Source organism: Scyliorhinus torazame, chromosome 11 (assembly GCF_047496885.1).
Source record: "Scyliorhinus torazame isolate Kashiwa2021f chromosome 11, sScyTor2.1, whole genome shotgun sequence".
Classification (NCBI taxonomy): domain Eukaryota; kingdom Metazoa; phylum Chordata; class Chondrichthyes; order Carcharhiniformes; family Scyliorhinidae; genus Scyliorhinus; species Scyliorhinus torazame.
The window spans coordinates 227,994,333-228,008,416 of record NC_092717.1 but is presented as its reverse complement, the minus strand read 5'-3'; the positions used below and the strand labels follow the sequence as shown (position 1 = coordinate 228,008,416).

Below are 14,084 nucleotides of genomic sequence, written 5' to 3'. Positions count from 1 at the left end.
GCTGGTGGCAGGGGGTATTTAATTGGGCAGGAGGCGGTGACCCTGACACTTCCCCACCCTGATTAAGTCCGTGGCGGGAAGGCCCACGGACTGCTTTCATACCCCATCACCAATTGAAGCCTTTAAGTGGGTAATTAATGCCCTCTTCAGAGCCTCATCACCACTGCCCCAGATATTTACCCAGTGGTAGACAGACAGCTCACTATGCAAGGGGATCAACAAAACACTAGCATTTCTGCTTGCAGACTCATGGAGAGGGGTGGGCCCCTCATTCAAAAGGCACTTGGTGCCTAGTCAAGGGACCCAGCATCAGTGAGGCAGGGGATCCACTGAAAAGAGCTACTCACTGTTCTAGCTGCCCAACCCCCTCACCCGCCAACTCCCCCCACACCCTCTTCTTTCTCTCCCACTATCACTCAGTTGCACCTGGCTCCTCCTTGATCCGAGGTCTGAGGTGGATGCAGTACCAGCAGCAGCAACCACCTCTCCAGCAGCACTGCTGAATGTAAACCTCTGAATGACTGGCAGCTCTTGGCAGGTGGGATTTCTGCCCCTGGAGTCCTTGCAACAGGCCTTCTTGCAAAGAGGGGTTCGCGCTGGCTCCCCAGCCAGCAGGGCAGAGACCCCGTTGCTTCCACAAGATTCAACGCCACGGCTCAGTTACCCATTTGTTGACCCATTGCGGGTCACAAGAGATAAAAATCAAGAGTTACAGAGTTTACAGCGGGTCTCATGTGCAGGTTTCCCAATTTACTAAAACAAATCAGATAAATATAATTCAAAGTGATGCAATGAATATTAATAGTCTTAACGACATAAGGTGGAAAACAGCGGAGGAGCAAGGGAAAAGAGGTAAAGGCGATAAGGAGAGGTGAGACAGAAAGGGAGAGATCAAGTGGGGTGTTGAGGAAGAAAGAGGGATATAGAGAAATTTACATGCACGTATCAGAGAGTCATTCATTTTAGGCTACTTAGCAGCTAGTTATAGGGAGGCATTGGCAAGGTGCCAGGTCGCCATCCCATCCCCTGGTTACAACAGTGGCTACACTTCAAAAGTACTTAATTGGCTGTAAAGCCTTTGGGTCATCCCGAGGTTATGAAAGGTGCTATATAAATACAAGTTTTTTAAAATTCCTTTCATACCAGGCAGGCAACAGGCTACTCAGGCAGTGAGCTGGGAGAGGAAAACACAGCAAAGGCATTTTAATACATTCAACATGAAGACAACTGCTGGCTCATCCTTCAAATTACTAATGTTGTCATGTTCAAGGGTGCCGCATGTCTCAATCCTTTCTCATCAACAAAGGACAACTTTGCCAAGAGTTTCACCATCAGTAGCTGGTGCAATCTCACAGGGTGAAGCTATTACACCAAAGAACCAGGTCATCAGTTTATGTTCTAAATGTATTTTCAATCAAAGTGTTGATCAATGCCTAGTTAATGGCAGTGCAGCCATTAAAATTCTTTAAGGACTGTCTCCTTAGCACCCAAAGGACTGGATTAATGACAGCACAAATGACACAAGTTTTCCCATTGAGACGCTTGTTTGTGTTGGTTAATAACTTCACTGCACGACAAACCCAGGGGAACGAGCAACCCTAACTGGGCATAATTTTATTCCCGGTTTTGGGGCTGTGCTAATCACCAAGTGAATAACTAGTAACCAGTAATTAGTCAGAATTTTTGTCATGGTGAATCAACATTCAAATTACAAACAGAACCATCATCAGCATCAACAGAATTAAAGCTAAAAGTATAATTTTCTGCAACTCATTGCTTAATCACCCTATGATTTACTATACCATTGGGGGACTACAAATATCATAATTGTAGTCTGACAGACGCACACGTTTTGCAATCAGGTACTCGCTGGACGTAATAAGAGTCAAGTTATGCTCTTGCCGACTCCCAGAAGAAGCTTGAGTAAAAAATAATTAATCAGCTCCCCGAGGGCTCATTGCTATAACTATGCCATTCCAAATTCACATAGAACACGTAATCACAAATCGTGCCAAAACGACATCTTCATTGCAGCTGACTGCCTTTTCCAAAAACGGTCTGCAAATGTGATGCATCTACCTCTGGGTATGCTTAACATTGTGCTCAATTTCCCCAACCTCCCCCTCCTGCAATCTGTGCTTGATCCTAAACGTCAACTTTATCAAGCTTTCTCCAGCTGATAGATCTAACTCTTGTAGGCACAATGTTAACTGCCGGAAAACTCGGATACCTCATTCAAATGATCATTCTTCACGTGGAAATTTTGATGATGAAGGTTGGCTGCCGACTTAACTACATAGACTATCTGTGCCAATCCGGATTTCTTCATGTAGACTTCTCAGTAAAAATAGCAAACAAGGGCAGGGATATTAATTTTCCCAGCTAACTCAACAGGGTGGAACCCAAACCTTGGACTTCGCTACATAGTTGGGTTTGGCTACTAAGTCACAGTGCAGAATAACAAATCTACCACAATGTTCCCCATCAGGTTTCAACGATTCAAATGTTTTACAGATGTAACTTGGTTTATTCGTGAAATATTTCTACCAATTTCTGTAAACCAGAGCTCATCCAAAACCCTGCTGTCCATAATCTAAATCACACCAAGTCCCATTCACTCATCACTCCTAATTTCGCTGACGTACATTAGCACCCGGTTTGACAACAAGTTTACAATTCTCATCTTTGTTTTCAATTTCTTCCATGGCCTTGACCCTCCCTATTCTGCAATCTCCTCCAGCCCCACAACCCTTTTCTATTGACTTATCTGTACTCTGGCTTCTTGAGTAGCTCCTATTTTAATTGTTCCATTGAACAAAGGATGACGGTCTACCTACAAGACAAGGTCAGCACTCCAAGGGGCTTTTCACAGTAACTTTATTGAAGCCTACTTGTGATAATAAGCGATTATTATTATTATCTTTGGGGCTGGCTTAGCACAGGGCTAAATCGCTGGCTTTGAAGGCAGGCCAGCAGCATGGTTCAATTCCAGTACCAGCCTCCCCGAACAGGCGCCGGAATGTGGCGACTAAGGGCTTTTCACAGTAACTTCATTTGAAGCCTACTTGTGACAATAAGCGATTTTCATTTCATTTTTTCATTTTCCAGAACACTCAGTAAAGGCCCTCACAAGGCAATGTCCTGGCACTGATACTTTTTAACATCTATGTAAGTAACATGTCCACTACATTTCCAAGGAAATGTATTTACACTGACGATATTGCCCTGAGAACTCAGGCAAAATCTTTCCAGGATATATAAGTGATTCAAAACTCTGACCTCTCAAAAATGGCTGAATATTCCGAAATGGAGACTGCATTCCACTTTTAAAATCGCGAGGGGCACAGTACCCTAAATGTCACCTCCTATGGGGAAAAAGTGTAGAATGAACCGACTGCCACTTATTCTGTAAGTGACTCTCAACCATTCCCTAACTTACCATCACCACCTCTTCAATGTGGCAGTAAAGCCCAAGACTTGAGTTAGCATCATTTGCAAGCTCGTCAACACAGGCTGGGGTGCAAAAACCACCATCCTACATATATCTGCCGCATCTATGCTCTTCTCAGCTGAGTGCTGTGCACTCGTAACAGTCTCAAGCTGTCACACCAAACGCACTGACACAAAACTTCACTTAGTAATAAGGATAATCTCTGGAACTCTTAGATCAGCTCCAGTTCAGTGGTTATCAGTCCTCTCAAACATCTACCTCTCTCTCTGTTCAATGAGACACAGCAGCACGCAGAGAAATATCAGCACCAACTTGGACTTCCTCAAGAGAGACTTTATCATCCCCCCTGAACTCGTCAGATGGCTCTATGAAAGCCCCTTTGGACACGAATTGAACATCTCCAACTTCATAACACTGATGAAACCTGGAGAAAAATTTGGGTTGAAAACACCCTTCCAATTAAACTCAGCCTCTGACCCAACAACTCAGCAGCCAGACTTCAATCCTCCCAGAGTGTGTGACAACCCTCAACAGAATACAGACTGGACACGACCAATGTGGCCAAAAAGTGGCATCTCAAATCTTCACCTGACCAAATCAAGGATCACATGACAATAAGAAGCACAAGGGCGACTTCCGGGTGCGGCGATGACCAGCTAAGTCGCACGTTTCGGCAGCTCCCGGTGGAACGGACTTTTGGGCTCTTAATAAGAGCCCCAACGGCAATTTTAACGGCTAAAAGTACTGTGCTGTAAACCAGAAGGGAATCCCCCCTGGATACGGATGGAAAAAGGAGAGGAAAGTGGCCGGATTGCGGTGGATCCTTTAGAGCAGCGGCAAGGAAGGCAAGCAAAAACCAAGATGGCGTCGGAAGGTGGCAGTTTAATATGGGGCCCTGAACAACACGAGTTTTTGAAACGCTGCGTGGAAGAGCTTAAAAAGGAGATGAAGAAGGAGCTGTTGGCCCCAATATTACAGGCGATTGAAGGGCTAAAAGATGAGCAAAAGACCCAGGAGCGGGAGCTTCGGGTCGTGAAGGCAAAGGCTGCCGAGAACGAGGACGATATACAGGGCCTGGTGGTGAAGACGGAGATGCACGAGGCACACCATAAACGATGTGTGGAAAGGCTGGAGGTGCTGGAGAATAATGCGAGGAGGAAGAATTTAAGGATTCTTGGTCTTCCTGAAGGTGCAGAAGGGGCGGACGTCGGGGCATATGTGAGCACGATGCTGCACTCGTTGATGGGATCGGAGGCCCCGACGGGTCCGCTGGAGGTGGAGGTAGCCTATCGAGTTATGGCGCGAAGACCGAGGGCTGGAGAAATTCCTCGAGCCACAGTGGTGAGATTCCTCCGTTTTAAGGACAGAGAGATGGTCCTAAGATGGGCAAAGAAAACTCGGAGCAGTAGATGGGAGAACGCGGTGATCCGCGTATATCAAGACTGGAGTGCGGAGGTGGCGAGAAGGAGGGCGAGCTTTAATCGGGCCAAGGCGGTGCTTCATAAAAAGATCAAATTTGGAATGCTGCAGCCGGCAAGACTGTGGGTCACATATCAAGGGAAGCACCACTACTTTGAAACGGCGGATGAGGCATGGACATTTATTGTTGAAGAGAAATTGCAATGAGTGGGTTATTAAAAAAGAACATTTGAGACAAAGTGGTGGGGCGAATATGGGGGGCGAAGAGGGGGGAAAAAAGGGGGGGGGGAGAGATGATTTTTATGTTGTTAATCCTGCGACCCGGTAACTTTTCTCTCTTCCACAGGTTGTGGGGGAGGGAGGAAGGGAGGTGGAGGAGTTGGGGGCGTTGGCCATTGGGGGCTGGGCCAAAAGGGAAGCGCGGGCTTTGTTCCCGCGCTATGATAATTATGGCGGGAATAGGGAAGCAGGAAGGAGGGGGCGTCGCACGGTGCGAGCCGAGGTCACGGGGGGAAGCCGAGGTCGGCCAGAGTTTGCTGACTTCTGGGAGCAACATGGGGGGTGTAACTACGCTAGTGGGGGATCTAGCGGGGGGGGTGGGAGGGGGGGATTTACTGGGCTGCTGCTGCTGGGGAGAAAGGGGAGCTGGTATGGGGTGGGGTGGGGTGGACGGGGGGGGGGCACCGCCTGGGGGGGACACAGCTGCGTGGGAACCGGGTGAGGAGCTGGGTAAAAGGGGATGGCTAATCGACAAGGGGGGGGGGGTGTAAAGAGCCCCCCAACCCGGCTGATCACGTGGAATGTGAGAGGGCTGAATGGGCCGATTAAGAGGGCATGGGTACTCGCACACCTAAAGAAACTTAAGGCAGATGTGGCTATGTTACAGGAGACGGATTTGAAACTGATAGACCAGGTTAGACTACGCAAAGGATGGGTGGGGCAGGTGTTTCATTCGGGGCTAGATGCGAAAAACAGGGGGGTGGCTATATTAGTGGGGAAGCGGGTAATGTTTGAGGCAAAGACCATAGTGGCGGATAGTGGGGGCAGATACGTGATGGTGAGTGGCAAATTACAGGGGGAGGCGGTGGTCTTAGTGAACGTATATGCCCCGAACTGTGATGATGCCAACTTTATGAGGCGCATGTTAGGACGTATCCCGGACCTAGAGGTGGGGAAGTTGGTAATGGGTGGAGATTTTAACACGGTGCTGGAACCAGGGCTGGACAGATCGAGGTCCAGGACTGGAAGGAGGCCGGCAGCAGCCAAGGTGCTTAAAGACTTTATGGAGCAGATGGGATGAGTGGACCCATGGAGATTTAGTAGACCTAGGAGTAAGGAGTTTTCGTTTTTTCCTATGTCCACAAAGTTTATTCGCGAATAGACTTCTTTGTTTTGGGAAGGGCGTTGATCCCGAAGGTGAGGGGGACGGAGTATACGGCTATAGCTATTTCGGATCACGCTCCACATTGGGTGGACTTGGAGATAGGGGAGGAAAAAGAACGGCGTCCACCCTGGAGAATGGACATAGGACTAATGTCGGATGAGGGTGTGTGTCTAAGGGTGAGGGGGTGCATTGAAAAGTACTTGGAACTCAATGATAATGGGGAGGTCCAGGTGGGAGTGGTCTGGGAGGCGCTGGAGGCAGTGGTTAGAGGGGAGCTGATATCAATCAGGGCACATAAAGGAAAGCAGGAGAGTAGGGAACGGGAGCGGTTGCTGCAAGAACTTCTGAGGATGGACAGGCTATATGCGGAGGCACCGGAGGAGGAACTGTACAGGGAAAGGCAAAGGCTACACGTAGAATTTGATTTGCTGACTACGGGTACTGCAGAGGCACAGTGGAGGAAGGCACAGGGTGTACAATATGAGTATGGGGAGAAGGCGAGCAGGTTGCTGGCCCACCAATTGAGGAAAAGGGGAGCAGCGAGGGAAATAGGGGGAGTGAGGGATGAGGAGGGAGAGATGGAGCGGGGAGCGGAGAGAGTGAGTGGAGTGTTCAAGGCATTCTATGAAAGGTTATATGAAGCTCAGCCCCCGGATGGGAAGGAGAGAATGATGTGTTTTCTGGACCAGCTGGAATTTCCTAAGGTGGAGGAGCAGGAGATGGTGGGACTGGGAGCACAGATCGAAATGGAGGAAGTAGTGAAAGGAATTAGGAGCATGCAGGTGGGGAAGGCTCCGGGACCGGATGGATTCCCAGTTGAATTTTTCAGGAAATATGTGGACTTGCTCGCCCCGCTACTGATGAGAACCTTTAATGAGGCGAGGGAAAGGGGACAGCTGCCCCCGACGATGTCAGAGGCAACGATATCGCTTCTCCTAAAGAAAGAAAAAGACCCGCTGCAATGCGGGTCCTATAGGCCTATTTCGCTCCTGAATGTAGACGCTAAGATTCTGGCCAAGGTAATGGCAATGAGGATAGAGGATTGTGTCCCGGGGGTGGTCCATGAGGACCAAACTGGGTTTGTGAAGGGGAGACAGCTGAATACGAATATACGGAGGCTGCTAGGGGTAATGAAGATGCCCCCACCAGAGGGGGAAGCGGAGGTAGTGGTGGCGATGGTTGCCGAGAAAGCATTTGATAGAGTGGAGTGGGATTATTTGTGGGAGGTGTTGAGGAGATTTGGCTTTGGAGATGAGTATATTAGATGGGTACAGCTGCTGTATAGGGCCCCGATGGCGAGCGTGGTCACGAATGGACGGGGGTCTGCATATTTTCGGCTCCATAGAGGGACGAGGCAGGGATGTCCTCTGTCCCCATTATTGTTTGCACTGGCGATTGAGCCCCTGGCAATAGCATTGAGGGGTTCCAGGAAGTGGAGGGGAATACTCAGGGGAGGAGAAGAACACCGGTATCTCTGTGTGCGGACGATTTGTTGTTGTATGTGGCGGACCCGGCGGAGGGGATGCCAGAGATAATGCGGATACTTGGGGAGTTTGGAGAATTTTCAGGATATAAACTGAACATGGGGAAAAGTGAGTTGTTTGTGGTGCATCCAGGGGGGCAGAGCAGAGAAATAGAGGACTTACCGCTGAGGAGGGTAACAAGGGACTTTCGCTACTTGGGGATCCAGATAGCCAAGAATTGGGGTACATTGCATAGGTTAAATTTAACGCGGTTGGTGGAACAGATGGAGGAGGACTTCAAGAGATGGGACATGGTATCCCTGTCACTGGCAGGGAGGGTGCAGGCGGTTAAAATGGTGGTCCTCCCGAGATTCCTTTTTGTGTTTCAGTGCCTCCCGGTGGTGATCACGAAGGTTTTTTTTCAAAAGGATTGAGAAGAATATCATGAGTTTTGTGTGGGCTGGGAAGACCCCGAGAGTGAGGAGGGGATTTTTGCAGCGTAGTAGGGATAGGGGGGGGCTGGCACTACCGAGCCTAAGTGAGTACTACTGGGCCGCCAATATCTCAGTGGTATGTAAGTGGATGGGAGAAGAGGAGGCAGCGGCGTGGAAGAGATTGGAGAGGGCGTCCTGCAGGGGGACTAGCCTACAAGCTATGGTGACGGCGCCGTTGCTGTTCTCACCGAAGAAATACACCACAAGCCCGGTGGTGGTGGCTACTCTGAAAATCTGGGGGCAGTGGAGACGGCATAGGGGTAAGACGGGAGCCTCGGTGTGGTCCCCGATAAGAAATAACCATAGGTTTGCTCCGGGGAGAATGGATGGGGGATTTGGAACATGGCAAAGAGCAGGAGTAACACAATTGAGAGATCTGTTTGTAGATGGGACGTTTGCAAGTCTGGGAGCGCCGACCGAAAAATATGGGTTGCCCCAAGGGAATGCATTCCGGTATATGCAACTGAGGGCTTTTGCGAGGCAACAGGTGAGGGAATTCCCGCAGCTCCCGACGCAGGAGGTGCAGGACAGAGTGATCTCAAAGACATGGGTGGGGGACGGTAAGGTATCAGACATATATAGGGAAACGAGGGACGAGGGGGAGATTATGGTAGATGAGCTGAAAGGGAAATGGGAAGAGGAGCTGGGGGAGGAGATTGAGGAGGGGCTGTGGGCTGATGCCCTAAGTAGGGTAAACTCATCGTCCTCGTGTGCCAGGCTAAGCCTGATACAATTTAAGGTGTTACACAGGGCGCATATGACTGGAGCACGGCTCAGTAAATTTTTTGGAGTAGAGGATAGGTGTGCGAGATGCTCGAGAAGCCCAGCGAATCACACTCACATGTTCTGGTCATGTCCGGCACTACAGGGGTTTTGGGTGGGGGTGACAAAGGTGCTTTCGAAGGTGGTGGGGGTCCAGGTCGAACCAAGCTGGGGGTTGGCTATATTCGGGGTTGCAGAGGAGCCGGGAGTGCAGGAGGCGAAAGAGGCTGATGTTTTGGCCTTTGCGTCCCTAGTAGCCCAGCGTAGGATACTGTTGATGTGGAAGGAAGCCAAGCCCCCGGGTGTGGAGACCTGGATAAATGACATGGCAGGGTTTATAAAGTTGGAACGGATTAAGTTCGTCCTAAGGGGATCGGCTCAAGGGTTCACCAGGCGGTGGCAACCGTTCGTCGAATACCTCACAGAAAGATAGAGGGAATGGAAAAGACGACGGCAGCAGCAGCAGCCCAGGGGGGGCGGGGGGGAGGAGGAACCAGAAGGACTCTCAGGGATGTTAGTGTATATGTATAATATGTATAGGTTGTTGTTATAGGTAATTGTATATTGGACTGCTGAATTGTATTTTTGGAGAGTATTTATTTGGGACAAGGCAGTTGCCATTTAGTTTTGTTTTTTAAGTTTGAGGTTGTTTATATATTATTTATTTCTTGTTTAAAACTGGCCATTGTTATTTATATTGTTATATTACTGTGTAAAGGATACACAATGTACTGTCATGGTTGGCCAAAAATTTTGAATAAAATATATTTTAAAAAAAAGAAGCACAAGGGCAACAGATACATGGGAGTCCCATCACCTGCAGGCTTCCCTCCCAACCTGATTTGGAAATACATCGCCATTCCTTCACTGTCGTGGGTCATAATCATGGGACTCCCTCTGTAACCACACTGTCTCCAATTCAGTATTTCAAGAAGCAGCTGGCCCATGTGGGAAAACTGCCACCTGACATTTCAATACGTTTTGTTTTGAGTTCCTTCCCCATGGCAACCAGATCATCTGGGTCTGCCCCTGAGCAGAAGTGTTCAGTATGGCCACCATTCCCCTTTTCAAAACATCCTGTTGCACCTTTAGTTAAAGGAGCCATTCTGAAAAGTCCACGATTCATAACAGTACGAGCGTAGAAACCAAAAGATGTCCCAACACGTGGTTCTGATGAAGTAACCTCGCTGATGGCTCATCAACGCTATCAGATTGACAAGCTCTGCAAAGGTGGATGTGCTGGATCACCCCTACGAGAGAAAAAGGGCCAAGTTCCCCATTTCTTTTAAATTTTCAAACTTGCGTTCAGTGCGTTGGAAGTAAAGATTTTGATGGTGATGAGAGCTCTGTGAGACCAGAAATGAAGAACTCAGTTAATTTACGTTTGCTGGAGTAATCTGTAATGATTATTATTTCAGTGGTAGAAGAGAGTTTGCACATTCACAACATGGCACAGCACAAAAGGAGGACATTCAGCCCATCCTACTTGCTCTTCGAAAGAGAAATCCAAACAGTTGGATTCTCCTGCTCATTCCCCATAGCCCTGAATTTTCTTCTTTACAAGTACCTACCAATTCCTTTTCTCAATATACTATTGAATCTACTTCTACCACCCTTTTAGGCAGTCCATACATTTCAGGTCATAACTCCAATTCAGACAGCGAGTTGACACAATTAAGAGTTAACCTCAGATTATCTGGGTACTTCATTCAGTGAAGATGATCTCTAGTGACATTTAGCTAACTGATATTATAGGCATGCTGCCTGTAATATTTAAATGCCCACTTTAAAAGTATGATGCTGACTTTTACTCTAGAATATAGCACGCAGTCTCACTTTTATTGCTGCATTTGAATAATCTACTAATGCCAAGTAAAATTAAGCACTCTCACTCAAACATAATTTTTTTAAGCAATGCTTGTATTAAGTACCTCACAATGCCAGGGACCGGGGTTCGATTCTTGCCTTGGGTGAATGTGAGGAATCTATACGGCAGCACGGTAGCACAGTGGTTAGCACAGTTGCTTCACAGCTCCAGGACCCCAGGTTCGATTCCTGGTTTGGGCCACTGTTTGTGCGGAGTCTGCATGTTCTCCCTGTGTCTGTGTACGTTTCCTCCGGGTGCTCCGGTTTCCTCCCACAGTCCAAAGATGTACATGTTAGGTGGATTGGCCATGCTAAATTACCCTTGGTATCCAAAAAAAAGGGTAGGTGGGGTTACTGGGTTATGGGGATAGGATGGAGGTGTGGGCTTAATTGCGGTGCACTTTCCAAGGGCCGGTGCAGACTCAATGAGCCAAATGGCCTCCTTCTGCACTGTAAACGCTATGATTCTAATTCTATGATACACATTCTCCCGTGCCTGTGTGGATTTCCCCCGGGTGCTCCAGTTTCCTCACACAGTCCAAAGTTGTCCAGGTCAGGTAAAGTGGCCACGATCAATGCGCAGGGTTACAGGGAAAGGATGGGTGGTAGCCTAGGTAGAGTGCTCTTTCGCAGGGTCGGTGCAGACTCTATGGGCTGAATGGCTTCCTTCTGCACTGTAGGGAATCTATGAATTGCTCAGTTAATACATTTTATGCGATTTGAACTACAAATGCATAATTTGAACAACAATTGTAGTGCATCTGGACACTATGTACTTTGCCAATACTGACCAGAGAACAGTCTGCATGGACATTCTGTACTGTACCAACACTGATTAGAGAATGTCTATGGGCATTACTGTCCTCTGACCAGAGAACAGCGAGTGCGGGGATTCTGTACGCTTATCAACACTGATCAAAGAATGTGTGTGGGCGTTACTGCCCTGTAGCGGTGACCAGCTAACCGTCTGTGGACATTAGTGCCCTGTACGAACAGTGGGCAGCTAAACATGCATGGGCATTATTGCCTTCTCCCTACAGAAGTGAACAGTATGTGTCAACATTCTGTGTGGTGCCAACAGTAACCATGGAATGTGTTATGAGCATTACTGTCTCTTAGTGTCAGAGAACACAGAGCAAGGCGAGTTGGCCCATTGTGGCAACGCTGACTCTCAAGAGCTAGCAATCAGTCCCATTCCCTTTACTCCTGCAAGTCTTTCCTTTTTAAGTACTTATTCAATTGCCTCTTTGAAAGTTATTTGTGAATCTGCTTCATTTGTGGCAGTGCATTCCACTTCAAAACAACTCCCCGCATAAAAACAATTCTCATCTTAGCTCTAGGTTCATTTGCCAAATAATTTTCACATGCTTGATTTTAAAATTCCCATCCTGGTTTTCAAATATCTCGAAGGCCTCATCTCTTCCATCTCTTCCAGCCCAAACCCTCGGACGTATCTGCACTCCTCGTAATCAGCACTCCTGATTTTAATTGATCCACTATTGATGCCTCTAGGTACCTCGGGCCCACACTCTGGGATACCGCCGCCCCCCCCCCCCGCCCCCCAAACATCTCTGGACCTTTATCTCACTTTCCCCCTTCAGACCTTCCTTGAAATTTACCTGTTTGGCCAGGCTTTTGATCATCTGACCAAATATTTCCTGATGTTGCTTGGTGTAATACCTTGTTTTAGAAGTTAAGTGCCTGTGGACATTGTATTAGTTTAAAGGTGCTGTATAAATATAAACTGCTGTTACATTGTTCTCGGATCACTGACCATCCTGCCAATGGAAACAGCTTCTCTGGGTTTACTCAAACAAAATCTTTGAACATCTCCAGTAACTCTCTCCAAAATCCTTTCTACTCCAAGGAAAACAATCCCAGCTCCTCTAATTTCCCCACATTCTTATAAATCTGTGCCACACTTTTGCCCAAGGCCGCGAGATCCTTCCCGTAATATGGTTCCCATAACTGGTCGCAATACTCCAGGGTCGAAGTTAGAAAAGCCGAGGTTTCCAAATGCCTTTGTAACAGCCTTGTTCATTTATCCTGCCACTTGCAGATCATGTGTTTCAGGTAAACCTCCAAATCCCTCTGATAGAACACCTTCTTTAAAATGGTACACCAAAAGCTTTTGCTGCCCATCTACATTTGTACTTCCAGAAGGCACCATTTGACAGTTTTCTGTATTAAATTATATCTGCCATGGGAATGGCCATTTCCACCATTCTAGCACGGCAGCACAAGTGGATGGACAGCCCGGTAGCACAAGTGGATAGCACTGTGGGTTCACAGCGCCAGGGTCCCAGGTTCGACTCCCTGCTGGGTCACTCTCTGTCTGCACGTTCTCCCATGTCTGCGTGGGTTTCCTCCGGGTGCTCCGATTTCCTCCCACAATCCAAAGACGTGCAGGTTAGGTGGATTGGCCATGATAAATTGCCCTTAGAGACCAGAAAGGTTAGGAGGGATTGTTGGTTTACGGAGATAAGGTGAAAGTGAGGGCTGAAGTGGGTCGGTGCAGACTAGATGGACAGAATGGCCTTCTCCTCCTCTGTATGTTCTATGTTCTTTGTCCTCACATTTTTACATTTTTTGTGCTGTCTGTAAACTTTGAAATTATGCTCTTCATACCAATGCACAGGTCATTAGTACGTATTAACACGGGCAATTGTTTGATTATCGATTCCTTTGGGGGCACCAGCCATTCAGCCTAAAATAACTACTCCTTACCATTACTCTCTGTCCCTTAGTCAATCTTGTATCCATGCTTTCACTGCTCCATTAATCACTTAGACATCAATTTAGTCAACAGATCTATTCCACAGTGTTTACCACAAACCTTGACGAAAGTCCACATGCATAAAGGTGGATGCAGAGATGTTGTTTTCTAACCTCTGGAAGAGTCTAGGACCAGAGGACAAATCATAGAGTTAGGGGTCGCCCATTTAAGACAGAGATGAGGAGGAATTTCATCTCTCAGAGGGTAGTTATTCTGTAGAATTCTTTACCGCAGAGAGCTAAAAATAAATAAATAACCTTTATTGTCACAGGTAGACTTACATTAATACTGCAATGACGTTACTGTGAAAAGCCCCTAGTCGCCACATACTGGCGCCTGTTCGGGTACACAGAGGGAGAATTCAGAATTCTCAGCTGGTACAGGAATTGAACCCGCACTGCTGGCCTTGTTCTGCTTCACAAGCCAGCTGTCCAGCCCACTGAGTTAAACCAGCCCTGTTCAAGGCCGA

The 14,084-nt window shown here is 47.8% G+C and overlaps 1 protein-coding gene across 4 annotated transcripts in view; it reads right to left on the bottom strand.

Moving 5' to 3' along the window:
- Window positions 1–14,084, bottom strand: part of gnal2 (guanine nucleotide binding protein (G protein), alpha activating activity polypeptide, olfactory type 2) — a 550,721-nt gene that overhangs the window by 143,477 nt on the left and 393,160 nt on the right. The gene's annotated exons all lie outside the window — the stretch shown is intronic.